Source organism: Coregonus lavaretus (genome assembly GCF_964263955.1).
Source record: "Coregonus lavaretus genome assembly, contig: HAP1_SCAFFOLD_886, whole genome shotgun sequence".
Lineage (NCBI taxonomy): Eukaryota > Metazoa > Chordata > Actinopteri > Salmoniformes > Salmonidae > Coregonus > Coregonus lavaretus.
The window spans coordinates 112,957-126,949 of record NW_028157559.1 but is presented as its reverse complement, the minus strand read 5'-3'; the positions used below and the strand labels follow the sequence as shown (position 1 = coordinate 126,949).

The window sequence follows — 13,993 nt, the reverse complement described above, 5'->3', positions numbered from 1 at the left end:
AGTGATGAGCTTTGAGGGCACTATGGTGTTGAATGCTGAGCTGTAGTCAATGAATAGCATTCTCACGTAGGTGTTCCTCTTGTCCAGGTGGGAAAGGGCAGTGTGGAGTGCGATAGAGATTGCATCATCTGTGGATCTGTTGGGGCGGTATGCAAATTGGAGTGGGTCTAGGGTTTCTGGGATTATGCTGTTGATGTGAGCCATGACCAGTCTTTCAAAGCACTTCATGGCTACAGACGTCAGTGCCACGGGTCGGTAGTCATTTAGGCAGGTTATCTTAGAGTTCTTGGGCACGGGGACTATGGTGGTCTGCTTGAAACATGTTGGTATTACAGACTCAGTCAGGGACATGTTGAAAATGTCAGTGAAGACACTTGCCAGTTGGTCAGCACATGCTCGGAGTACACGTCCTGGTAATCCGTCTGGCCCTGCGGCCTTGTGAATGTTGACCTGCTTAAAAGTCTTACTCACATCGGCTACGGAGAGCGTGATCACATAGTCGTCCGGAACAGCTGGTGCTCTCATGCATGCTTCAGTGTTGCTTGCCTCGAAGCGAGCATAGAAGTGGTTTAGCTCGTCTGGTAGGCTTGTGTCACTGGGCAGCTCGCGGCTGTGCTTCCCTTTGTAGTCTGTAATAGTTTTCAAGCCCTGCCACATCCGACGAGCGTCAGAGCCAGTGTAGTATGATTCAATCTTAGACCTGTATTGACTCTTTGCCTGTTTGATGGTTCGTCGGAGGTCATAGCGGGATTTCTTATAAGCGTCCGGGTTAGAGTCCCGTTCCTTGAAAGCGGCAGCTCTACCCTTTAGCTCAGTGCGGATGTTTCCTGTAATCCATGGCTTCTGGTTGGGGTATGTACGTACGGTCACTGTGGGGACGACATCATCGATGCACTTATTGATGAAGCCAGTGACTGATGTGGTGTACTCCTCAATGCTGTCTGAAGAATCCCTGAACATGTTCCAGTCTGTGCTAGCAAAACAGTCCTGTAGCTTAGCATCTGCGTCATCTGACCACTTTTTTATTAGCCGAGTCACTGGTGCTTCCTGCTTCAGTTTTTGCTTATAAGCAGGAATCAGGAGGATAGAGTTATGGTCAGATTTGCCAAATGGAGGGCGAGGGAGAGCTTTGTATGCGTCTCTGTGTGTGGAGTAAAGGTGGTCTAGAGTTTTTTCCCCTCTGGTTGCACATTTAACATGCTGGTAGAAATGAGGTAGAACGGATTTAAGTTTCCCTGCATTAAAGTCCCCTGCTACTAGGAGCGCTGCATCTGGATGAGCGTTTTCCTGTTGATTAATGGCCTTGTACAACTCATTCAGTGCAATCTTAATGCCAGCATTGGTTTGTGGTGGTAAATAGACAGCTATGAAAAGTATAGATGAAAACTCTCTTGGTAAATAGTGTGGTCTACAGCTTATCATAAGATACTCTACCTCAGGCGAGCAAAACCTTGAGACTTCCTTAGTATTTGATTTTGTGCACCAGCTGTTGTTTACAAAAATACAGAGACCGCCACCCCTCGTCTTACCCGAGTCTGCCGTTCTGTCCTGCCGATGTAGCGTATAGCCTGCTAGCTGAATGTTGTCATTGTTGTCATTCAGCCACGACTCCGTGAAACATAAGATATTACAGTTTTTAATGTCCCGTTGGTAGGATAACCGTAATCTTAAATCGTCCATTTTATTATCCAAAGCTTGAACGTTGGCTAATAGGATTGATGGGAGAGGCAGTTTACTCGTTCGCCGTCGGATCTTTACAAGGCATGTATGTATGTATGTATATATGTATGTATGTATGTATGTATGTATGTATGTATGTATGTATGTATGTATGTATGTATGTATGTATGTATGTATGTATGTATGTATGTATGTATGTATGTATGTATGTATGTATGTATGTATGTATGTATGTATGTATGTGTATGTGTGTGTGTATGTGTGTATATGTGTATGTATGTATATATATATATCTATGTGTATGTATGTATATGTATATATGTATATATGTATGTGTGTGTGTGTGTGTATGTATGTATGTATGTGTGTATATATGTGTATATGTATGTATGTATGTATGTATGTATGTATGTATGTATGTATGTATGTATGTATGTATGTATGTATGTATGTATATGTATATATATATTTATATATATATAAAAAACATGGGGGATTGAAAGTGATGCAGACAATTACATTGATGGAAGTTACAATCTATCTGCAATATTAAGCTGATCTAGCCCCCCCAAAAAAATAAATAAAACACAAACAGGAATATGACAGAACATTATACACAAACGGGTATATGACAAAACATTATACACAAACAGGAATGTGACAGAACATTATACACAAACAGGAATATGACAGAACATTATACACAAACATAACCTGAACTATTTACATAGAGATGCAGCATGTTTGAGCGTCTGCAGCAATAGTCTTTGTGTTGCCAATTAGAACAGACTTGATAATGGTACAGGGAGAGCAGAGAGCAGAGAGATGAGGCTAGTCAGCAGTAGTCAGCTACTGTAGAAACATCAACAGTCTCGTCTGACACATAAGTAGTTAGCAGTAGGGCCTCTGCTTCTCTCCTCCAGTCAGTTAAACACATAAACAGAGTGTCAGCCTGGTGTTAAACAACACCATAAACAGAGTGTCAGCCTGGTGTTAAACACCATAAACAGAGTGTCAGCCTGGTGTTAAACAACACCACACACCACCACTCCTCTGATTTGGCTTGGCAGGGCTCGCTAGGGCAGGACCTTGGCTTGGTTCAGCTTGGCAGGATCTTGGCTTGGTTCAGCTTGGCAGGGCTCGCTAGGGCAGGACCTTGGCTTGGTTCAGCTTGGCAGGGCTAGCTAGGGCAGGACCTTGGCTTGGTTCAGCTTGGCAGGGCTCGCTAGGGCAGGGCCTTGGCTTGGTTCAGCTTTGCAGGGGACGGTAGAGTAGGACCTTGGCTTGGTTCAGCTTGGCAGGGCTCGCTAGGGCAGGACCTTGGCTTGGTTCAGCTTGGCAGGGCTCGCTAGGGCAGGACCTTGGCTTGGTTCAGCTTGGCAGGGCTCGCTAGGGCAGGACCTTGGCTTGGTTCAGCTTGGCAGGGGACGGTAGAGCAGGAGCTTGGCTTGGTTCAGCTTGGCAGGGGACGGTAGAGCAGGGCCTTGGCTTGGTTCAGCTTGGCATGGGACGGTAGAGCAGGAGCTTGGCTTGGTTCAGCTTGGCAGGGCTCACTAGGGCAGGACCTTGGCTTGGTTCAGCTTGGCAGGGGACGGTAGAGCAGGAGCTTGGCTTGGTTCAGCTTGGCAGGGGACGGTAGAGCAGGGCCTTGGCTTGGTTCAGCTTGGCATGGGACGGTAGAGCAGGAGCTTGGCTTGGTTCAGCTTGGCAGGGCTCACTAGGGCAGGACCTTGGCTTGGTTCAGCTTGGCAGGGGACGGTAGAGCAGGACCTTGGCTTGGTTCAGCTTGGCAGGGGACGGTAGGGCAGGAGCTTGGCTTGGTTCAGCTTGGCAGGGGACGGTAGGGCAGGAGCTTGGCTTGGTTCAGCTTGGCAGGGGACGGTAGGGCAGGAGCTTGGCTTGGTTCAGCTTGACAGGGGACGGTAGGGCAGGGAAACCAAGGCATACTAATGGACTAGGTTGGGTACAGCCACCAGAGGAAAGAGTACTGGTTTACTGAGCAGTTAAAGCATTGCTTGGCAGGGCATAGTAGAGAAGGGCAGTCTGACTAGATGAAGACCAGTGTACTGGGTGTCAGAGAGGTACTAGGAGAAGGGTTAGGGTTAGTCTGACTAGATGTAGACCAGTGTACTGGGTGTCAGATAGGTACTAGGAGAAGGGTTAGGGTTAGTCTGACTAGATGTAGACCAGTGTACTGGGTGTCAGATAGGTACTAGGAGAAGGGTTAGGGTTAGTCTGACTAGATGTAGACCAGTGTACTGGGTGTCAGATAGGTACTAGGAGAAGGGTTAGGGTTAGTCTGACTAGATGTAGACCAGTGTACTGGGTGTCAGAGAGGTACTAGGAGAATGGTTAGGGTTAGTCTGACTAGATGAAGACCAGTGTACTGGGTGTCAGAGAGGTACTAGGAGAAGGGTTAGGGTTAGTCTGACTAGATGAAGACCAGTGTACTGGGTGTCAGAGAGGTACTAGGAGAAGGGTTAGGGTTAGTCTGACTAGATGTAGACCAGTGTACTGGGTGTCAGAGAGGTACTAGGAGAAGGGTTAGGGTTAGGGTTAGTCTGACTAGATGAAGACCAGTGTACTGGGTGTCAGAGAGGTACTAGGAGAATGTAAGAAGTTACATGAGGACATGGTGACTTTCTGTTAAGGTCAAAGTCATATCTTCTTCGTGTGTGGTCTGTCCTCAGGTTTCCCAGGAGAGAAGGGGGAGAGGGGGAGTCAAGGTGTGGGGACACAGGGCCCCAGAGGTCCCCCAGGGCCACCAGGTAAGGACCAGCACAACATCCCCTTACATCCTCTCATCACTCCTCTCTTATCCTCCCATCACACTCCTCCCTCTCATCCTTCCATCTTACAGAATCAGAATCACCTTTGTTCGCCAAAACATTTGCATATTCAGGAATTTGAATAGTGGTGCTGCCACTATTCAATAAACAGAATATAGGGTATATCATTTGAATTCAATCACTTTTTGACAGCACCCTTTTTGATTTGAATTCAATCACTTTTTGACAGCACCCTTTTTGCTTTGAATTCAATCACTTTTTGACAGCCCCCCTTTTGATTTGAATTCAATCACTTTTTGACAGCACCCTTTTTGATTTGAATTCAATCACTTTTTGACAGCACCCTTTTTGCTTTGAATTCAATCACTTTTTGACAGCACACCTTTTGATTTGAATTCAATCACTTTTTGACAGCACCCTTTTTTATTTGAATTCAATCACTTTTTGACAGCAGCCCTTTTGATTTGAATTCAATCTCTTCTTGACAGCACCCCTTTTGATTTGAACAAAATCTTCCATACATATTTCCCCATGATAGAAGTGGCCAGAAAGTGACTTTTTGGACCTGAATGCCAAAACATTCAAGAAATAAAGGTGCTCAAAGTTTACCCATTTTGCATACCCCACCATACCATTATTAAACAATTTGTCAACCCTGTTTGTAAACTTTTAAATAATATCAATCTCAATCTTTTCCAGTGATGAAGACATGAATGTCTCATAGTATAGTAGGGTATGCAAAATGGGTAAACTTTGAGCACATTTATCTCTGAAATGTTTTGGCATTCAAGATCCAAAATGTCACTTTCTGACCACTTCTTTCATGGGCAAACATGTATGGAAAGTTTTTTTTTATCAAAAAGGATGCTGTCAAAACGTGATTGAATTCAAATGGATTTACCCAATACAGACAGACGATAAACATGATATCCAGACAACATGCAGTATGTAGAGGCAGAGTTTATACTAATCCACATGCAGTATGTAGAGGCAGAGTTTATACTAATCCACATGCAGTATGTAGAGGCAGAGTTTATACTAATCCACATGCAGTATGTAGAGGCAGAGTTTATACTAATCCACATGCAGTATGTAGAGACAGAGTTTATACTAATCCACATGCAGTATGTAGAGGCAGAGTTTATACTAATCCACATGCAGTATGTAGAGGCAGAGTTTATACTAATCCACATGCAGTATGTAGAGGCAGAGTTTATACTAATCCACATGCAGTATGTAGAGGCAGAGTTTATACTAATCCACATGCAGTATGTAGAGGCAGAGTTTATACTAATCCACATGCAGTATGTATAGGCAGAGTTGATACTAATCCACATGCAGTATGTAGAGGCAGCTTGTATACTAATCCACATGCAGTATGTAGAGGCAGAATGTATACTAATCCACATGCAGTACAGTGGGGAAAAAAAGTATTTAGTCAGCCACCAATTGTGCAAGTTCTCCCACTTAAAAAGATGAGAGAGGCCTGTAATTTTCATCATAGGTACACGTCAACTATGACAGACAAAATGAGAAAAAGAAATCCAGAAAATCACATTGTAGGATTTTTAATGAATTTATTTGCAAATTATGTTGGAAAATAAGTATTTGGTCAATAACAAAAGTTTCTCAATACTTTGTTATATACCCTTTGTTGGCAATGACACAGGTCAAACGTTTTCTGTAAGTCTTCACAAGGTTTTCACACACTGTTGCTGGTATTTTGGCCCATTCCTCCATGCAGATCTCCTCTAGAGCAGTGATGTTTTGGGGCTGTCGCTGGGCAACACGGACTTTCAACTCCCTCCAAAGATTTTCTATGGGGTTGAGTTCTGGAGACTGGCTAGGCCACTCCAGGACCTTGAAATGCTTCTTACGAAGCCACTCCTTCGTTGTCCGGGCGGTGTGTTTGGGATCATTGTCATGCTGAAAGACCCAGCCACGTTTCATCTTCAATGCCCTTGCTGATGGAAGGAGGTTTTCACTCAAAATCTCACGATACATGGCCCCATTCATTCTTTCCTTTACACGGATCAGTCGTCCTGGTCCTTTGCAGAAAAACAGCACCAAAGCATGATGTTTCCACCCCCATGCTTCACAGTAGGTATGGTGTTCTTTGGATGCAACTCAGCATTCTTTGTCCTCCAAACACGTCGAGTTGAGTTTTTACCAAAAAGTTATATTTTGGTTTCATCTGACCATATGACATTCTCCCAATCCTCTTCTGGATCATCCAAATGCACTCTAGCAAACTTCAGACGGGCCTGGACATGTACTGGCTTAAGCAGGGGGACACGTCTGGCACTGCAGGATTTGAGTCCCTGGCGGCGTAGTGTGTTACTGATGGTAGGCTTTGTTACTTTGGTCCCAGCTCTCTGCAGGTCATTCACTAGGTCCCCCCATGTGGTTCTGGGATCATTTTGATCATTTTGACCCCACGGGGTGAGATCTTGCGTGGAGCCCCAGATCGAGGGAGATTATCAGTGGTCTTGTATGTCTTCCATTTCCTAATAATTGCTCCCACAGTAGATTTTTTCTGCTTACCTATTGCAGATTCAGTCTTCCCAGCCTGGTGCAGGTCTACAATTTTGTTTCTGGTGTCCTTTGACAGCTCTTTGGTCTTGGCCATAGTGGAGTTTGGAGTGTGACTGTTTGAGGTTGTGGACAGGTGTCTTTTATATTGATAACAAGTTCAAACAGGTGCCATTAATACAGGTAACGAGTGGAGGACAGAGGAGCCTCTTAAAGAAGAAGTTACAGGTCTGTGAGAGCCAGAAATCTTGCTTGTTTGTAGGTGAGCAAATACTTATTTTCCACCATAATTTGCAAATAAATTCATTAAAAATCCTACAATGTGATTTTCTGGATGTATTTTCCTCAATTTGTCTGTCATAGTTGACGTGTACCTATGATGAAAATTACAGGCCTCTCTCATCTTTTTAAGTGGGAGAACTTGCACAATTGGTGGCTGACTAAATACTTTTTTCCCCACTGTATGTAGTGGCAGCGTGTATACTAATCCACATGCAGTATGTGTAGGCAGAGTTTATACTAATCCACATACAGTATGTAGAGGCAGAGTTTATACTAATCCACATGCAGTATGTAGAGGTAGAGTGTATATTAATCCACATACAGTATGTATAGGCAGAGTTTATACTAATCCACATGCAGTATGTAGAGGCAGAGTTTATACTAATCCACATGCAGTATGTAGAGGTAGAGTGTATATTAATCCACATGCAGTATGTAGAGGCAGAGTGTATATTAATCCACATGCAGTATATATAGGCAGAGATTATACTAATCCACATGCAGTATGTAGAGGCAGAGTGTATATTAATCCACATGCAGTATGTAGAGGCAGAGTGTATATTAATCCACATGCAGTATGTAGAGGCAGAGTTTATACTAATCCACATGCAGCATGTAGAGGCAGAGTGAATACTAATCCACATGCAGTATGTAGTGGCAGCGTGTATACTAATCCACATGCAGTATGTAGTGGCAGCGTGTATACTAATCCACATGCAGTATGTTCACTGTGTACACTTCTCCTTGTCATCCTCACATCACCCCCCCCCCCCCCCCCCCCTCTCACCTTCCCGCCACAATCCTCCCTCAAACAATTAGAAATCCCAGATAATGCATGTGTAGATATGCATCCCATTCACTACCACCTTCTTATACAGACAATCCAGCACTATAATGAGAGGTATTTGTAGAACAGTATGGGTTCCATGGGACACTAACGGCTGACACACTTAAATAAAAGCATGTAAATCAAAGGCCACAGTGTTTTTTTGATTGACAGCTCTTGTGTATTCAGACTGCAGTGAAATTGCTCTTACTATGGGTTTTCTATAAAGAAAACAACACTTGAAACTTTTAATAACATCAGAAAAATCCTCATGTGTTTTGGATTTAAAATTTATATTTTTTGGATTGCTGTCTAGAATGTCAAACAGATGTTTGGACAATATTTTTGTGAGAAACAAACCCTTTGTATTGATTCTTCTTTGTACATAAATCAATACAGGACAATGCTGGTGATTGTTGTTTAATTGATACTCAGCTCTGACAAAGTTCTCTGAAATGTATTAATGGCAAAACAGACTGTGGGTTCTGCCAGAGGTTTCACTACTTTGCTGGAAATCAGGGATGATATTTTTTTTATCCAAAAGCAGAACTCTGTAAATGAGAGTATATATTCCACCCGCAAATATTCCACCCGACAGAGGATTCCACTCATATCTCACTGACCACCACAACGCCTCAGATTGTTGCCATGTCAGCAAACATAGATCTGTGTGTTCATGGCTGTAACTGGGCTGGGATTAGGCTGCTGTAGTCAAACTAGGCTGCTGTAATCAAACTGGGCTGGAACTGGGCTGAAGGACAGGCTTCTGTAGTGGAAAATTCAACAGAAGTAGGATAATAAACTAATCCAAACTGTCTGATCTGGGTTCAGGGCATTATTCTGAGGGAACCTACACATATTCAACAACACACAGACTATTTTACATCCTAGTTTGTCATCGCAGAAGTAACAGGAGGGACGATTCATAAAACATTGTTTTCATTATTTTATCTCTACAGTTTACAACATGGTCAGCCGTAGCAAGAGACTGGTTTTTGGTATATATTTTGTTCCTTGTAGGTCCTGTTACTAACTGTGTATCTTGCCTCCACAGGTCTTCTAGGAGAGGGCCGTACAGGCAGCCAGGGCCCCCCAGGTAGACCAGGCAGCCAGGGCCCCCCAGGGCGACCGGGCACCCCTGGATCCACGGGCCCCGCTGGTGCTGCTGGCTACTGTGACCAGAACTCCTGTTTGGGCTACAACGTTGGAGGTAACCACCATCGGAACACATAGATATCCCTATCTATATGTTCTGGATACTGTAGGACTGAGATTACTAGGAGGAACTGGGTTTTATACCACTCTACATTAAATCTGATGGATACTGTGTATGGTTATGCACTGAGTGTATAAAACATTAAGAACCCCTTCCTAATATTGATTTTGCCCTCAGAACAGCCTCAATTCGTCGGGGCATGGACTCTACAAGGTGTCGAAAGCATTCCACAGGAATGCTGGCCCATGTTGACTCCAATGCTTCCCACAGTTGTGTCAAATTACCCCGTTCAAAGGCACTTAAATATTTTGTCTTGTCCATTCACCCTCTGAATGGCACACATACACAATCCATGTCTCAATTGTCTCAAGGCTTTAAAATCCTTATTTAACCTGTCTCCTCCCCTTCATCTACACTGATTGAAGTGGATTTAACAAGTGACATCAATAAGGGATCATAGCTTTCACCTGGATTCACCTGGTCAGTCTGTCATGGAAAGAACAGGTGTTCTTAATGTGTTGCCCACTCAGTGTATATTATTCCTGAATTCAATCAAAACCTAAATGTAGAAAGAGGGAGTAACAGAAAGTATTTTGTATGTCAGATCTAAAGTATTCTCTTCATCCTACGTTGCAGTTGTGACCGTAATGACAGGAGAGTAATGTCATTCTAGTCATCTGCTATTTTGACCCAGTATTTTGAAGGGACAATGACCCAGTTTGTATAGACGAATGGTTAGTGTTATTTTCATTAGATGAAATGAAAGACACTTGACAATGTTTATTGCAGATCGTTTCAGGACATAAACAACTCCAGTGTCTGGCTCTGCCCTGACTTTCCATCTAGTAAAAGTATTTTCCCAGTGACTGACTAATTGGCGACTGGTAAATCTTACAGAGATTGACATTGTAATTGTCCTTATAAATTTCGTAAAGTATTTTAGAGCTATCGAAATGTTATGATGTGACGTATGTTCTCGTGAGAAGTTTATGGTCTCATCCACACTATGAAGGTTTAATATGAGTGAGCATGTCTTGGCTCATCCCTGCTAGACTATGAAGTGTCTCAGAGAGTCTGTCTGAGAAGCTATCATCATACTGTATTGTATGTAGAAAACCTACCACACTGATCACAACTATTGATTAATACATTCCACGGTCACTCCCAGCAGCGAACACAATTATGCTATAGCTGTTTTGATTGAATTCAGGCAGGGTATTTGTCATTGAACAATTGGTACATTCACACAGATGTGGTAAAAATGGGATTGTATCTTACAGTAACATGTGGTGATGCATTTGACATAAAATGCATCGCCACACGTTGTGCATGACTGAGTTAGTATACTGTAAGTATACTGGATGTAAAACCATGTATCCTGTGTGACTCTGTTTTCACTGTTCTACATCTATTACATTTTCTTACATGAAGAAAGAGAAAAAGATGACAGCACTATGTTGTGTCTCTACATGTCTGCTTTCAGAGCTCTGATGAGCAGCTGCCATAACACAGCAGTCCGAGTCAGAGATACTGACTAGCACATCCACTAGTGGGTCAGAGATACTGACTAGCACATCCACTAGTGGGTCAGAGATACTGACTAGCACATCCACTAGTGGGTCAGAGATACTGACTAGCACATCCACTAGTGGGTCAGAGATACTGACTAGCACATCCACTACTGGGTCAGAGATACTGACTAGCACATCCACTAGTGGGTCAGAGATACTGACTAGCACATCCACTAGTGGGTCAGAGATACTGACTAGCACATCCACTAGTGGGTCAGAGATACTGACTAGCACATCCACTAGTGGGTCAGAGATACTGACTAGCACATCCACTAGTGGGTCAGAGATACTGACTAGCACATCCACTAGTGGGTCAGAGATACTGACTAGCACATCCACTAGTGGGTCAGAGATACTGACTAGCACATCCACTAGTGGGTCAGAGATACTGACTAGCACATCCACTAGTGGGTCAGAGATACTGACTAGCACATCCACTAGTGGGTCCATGTGGTATTTGGAATGGTAGCATGTTGGTGTTATGTGGTCTTGCATCTGTACTGACGTAAGGTCCGTGTTTCTCTCTGTCTCTCTGTCTGTCTCCTCTGTTCTGGTTCTAACTCAAGGAGGACGGGAACAGGAATATGAGAATGACTACTGAGCAACATTCTCTTAGTTCCAGCCACCCTCTCCTCCCTCCCTCCCTCCCTCCCCACATAAAGTGACCATCAGCCACCCTCTCTTCCTCCCCACATAAAGAGACCATCAGCCACCCTCTCTTCCTCCCCACATAAAGAGACCATCAGCCACCCTCTCTTCCTCCCCACATAGAGACCATCAGCCACCCTCTCCTCTCCCCACATAGAGACCATCAGCCACCCTCTCCTCCTCTCTTCTCTCCCCACATAGAGACCATCAGCCACCCTCTCCCCTCCTCTTCTCTCCTCTCCAACCCATTCCCGCCCCACTACCTAGCCCTTGAGATCACCACCACTGTGTTCAAACCAGCGCTACGCTCTCCATCTATCTCTGCCTGTCATCAGACAGTGTGTAGTGCTTGCTAACCTCGCATCACATCACCCCAGCTTGGAAAACAATCCATCTTGATTTTTCTAAAGACATGAATCAGAAGATATTGTTTTCTAGACAATGCTTTGCTTCACCCAACCCACCAGCCACCATCTTCCTTCCTCCCTGTGTATATCTGCTTTCTCCTGATCAAGGCATCCTTGTGAATGACAAATACTAATCAGATTCCCACTCACCACCACTGTTGTGGCTCACCCTCCCTGTTATACATCCACAGCTACACACTGTGTTGTTCACACTACAGCAATGTTGTGCCTGTGGCTCTCTGTCTGCTTTCTCCTGTCCGTCATTCTGCTAACCCCAGGCAACAAGCTAACTTAGCGGTGGTAGTTTAGAAAGAGGTTGCTAGTGATGACCCAACATCATGACACATCCACTGATCCAATGTTCCCCACCATAGTACAACAACTCCCCCACACCAACTACCAAAACTATGACCCCACTGGCCGTTATGACCCCCGTGGAAATTACAACAACGATGAGGATGAGGAAGATGATGAGGAAGAGGACCCATACGCTGGGTATAGAGGCTACCCCCCTCAGTACTACCAGCCCAATTACCCTGCACCCCAATCCCACTCCCAGGACACTGAGCTAAGGTCCCCAGGGATAATGATGAGGCGCTTCTCCAGAGACGTGGTCACACAGAGGAGAGCCACCGCTAACACAGCCCAGACAGGACACACAGACCAGACTGGACAGAGGAGCGAAGCTGCAGCAGATACTGAAGGAGAAGTGGAGGTGATTGGAGAAGCCCAGACAGGACAGAAAGCTGTCTACAGTTCTTGAGCAGGCAGACAGTCCAACCACCTTTCTAAGTCCCTGTGGGTTAATGAAGATGTCAAAAATATGTACGGCAGGCGTCAGATACCCCCGTGTCGCTAGCCAGGGTCTCCTGTATGCTATTCCTGTAGGATAGCGATGTCAGATTAGGATATCCGAAAAGTGCCTGATTTATGTAAATGCTGGTGTGTGGGATGTAGGGGGACTGAGGAAGAGAAACTATGCCCAATGATGTACATTAAAATTACTTACCTTTTTAGTGCAGTTGCATGCCAGCGCATTGAGAATTACTGGATTGTGTCGTTGGGTTGATGTGTAATAAGTCAAACATCTTTTTGTAATTTGAGATCATGAATGGATGACATTTGTACAGGCTGTCAGCTTTTTATAACCATGTGTCATTTACATTTCAGTGCTTCCATGTTGACTTTCCCCTCAATCTTTAAGTTGTCAAGCCAGTTCTCACAATGATTCCTCAGTATTTGTGTACAGTGGCCTCTCTTCTTGATTTAATAAGACATTGTGACCTCTGTTGAAGCAGCCTTTCCCTCACTGTTATTGTACGATGAGGCATTTGTTTTTAAGTAAGCCTAAACATTGGAGGAACCAAACTTTAACCACTGTCCTATCAAAGAAAACTACAGCTATTGTAAGACTCTCACGCGTTCTGTCCAATCGTACTGTTATCGCATTGTTAATTGACATGGACTTGGTCTTGTACGAATAGGTGTTAGTTACACTAACTCGTCACAGGCAAAAGTACACAGAGAAGGTGCTAGAAGAACTTGTGATGAGCTCCACAAATCTGTGAAGTTTTATGTTTTCCTTATTGCCGTTCCAATTTGTTGTTATTATGATTATGCAACGTGGGGCCCGTCCACTGTGAGGAGAAGAGGAGAGTTGAATATAGTTAGGCCTGTGGTCTAATTTGTGTTTTTGGACTGAAATGGAATTCATAATGTAGATCAAACAGGTACCAGTGGAATGTCTCACCAGACCACCAAACCGTTGAAACTGAATTAGGAAGTTATTTATTTTTTACTTTATTATTTGTTTTATAACCAATAAAACTGTACTACAACAGTGAACTGTTCTGTAGCTCTGTGTTTGATTAGTAGGGCCTGCTAGAACTAGGTATAAGTTCTGTTGTCTCAGTACATACGGTAGGTTTTTTTCTTTCAAAAGAACAGCAGGACTCAATCAGCTGCCTCTCAAGAGGATGAGACATTTTCCCTGTAAGCACTAAAATGGGTTGTCTTGATAGGTAAATCGGGCTTCATTTGAA

General features: G+C 43.9%; 1 pseudogene across 1 annotated transcript in view; it reads left to right on the top strand.

The window, feature by feature from the left end:
• LOC311125256 (collagen alpha-1(XIV) chain-like) overlaps positions 1–13,740 on the top strand; it is a 79,247-nt pseudogene extending 65,507 nt beyond the window's left edge. The window contains exons 19-21 of the transcript in view: positions 4,371–4,448; positions 9,164–9,319; positions 12,326–13,740. The product of the transcript in view is annotated as a collagen alpha-1(XIV) chain-like (transcript). The remainder of the gene's footprint in view (positions 1–4,370; positions 4,449–9,163; positions 9,320–12,325) is intronic.
• The last annotated feature ends 253 nt before the right edge of the window (positions 13,741–13,993 follow it).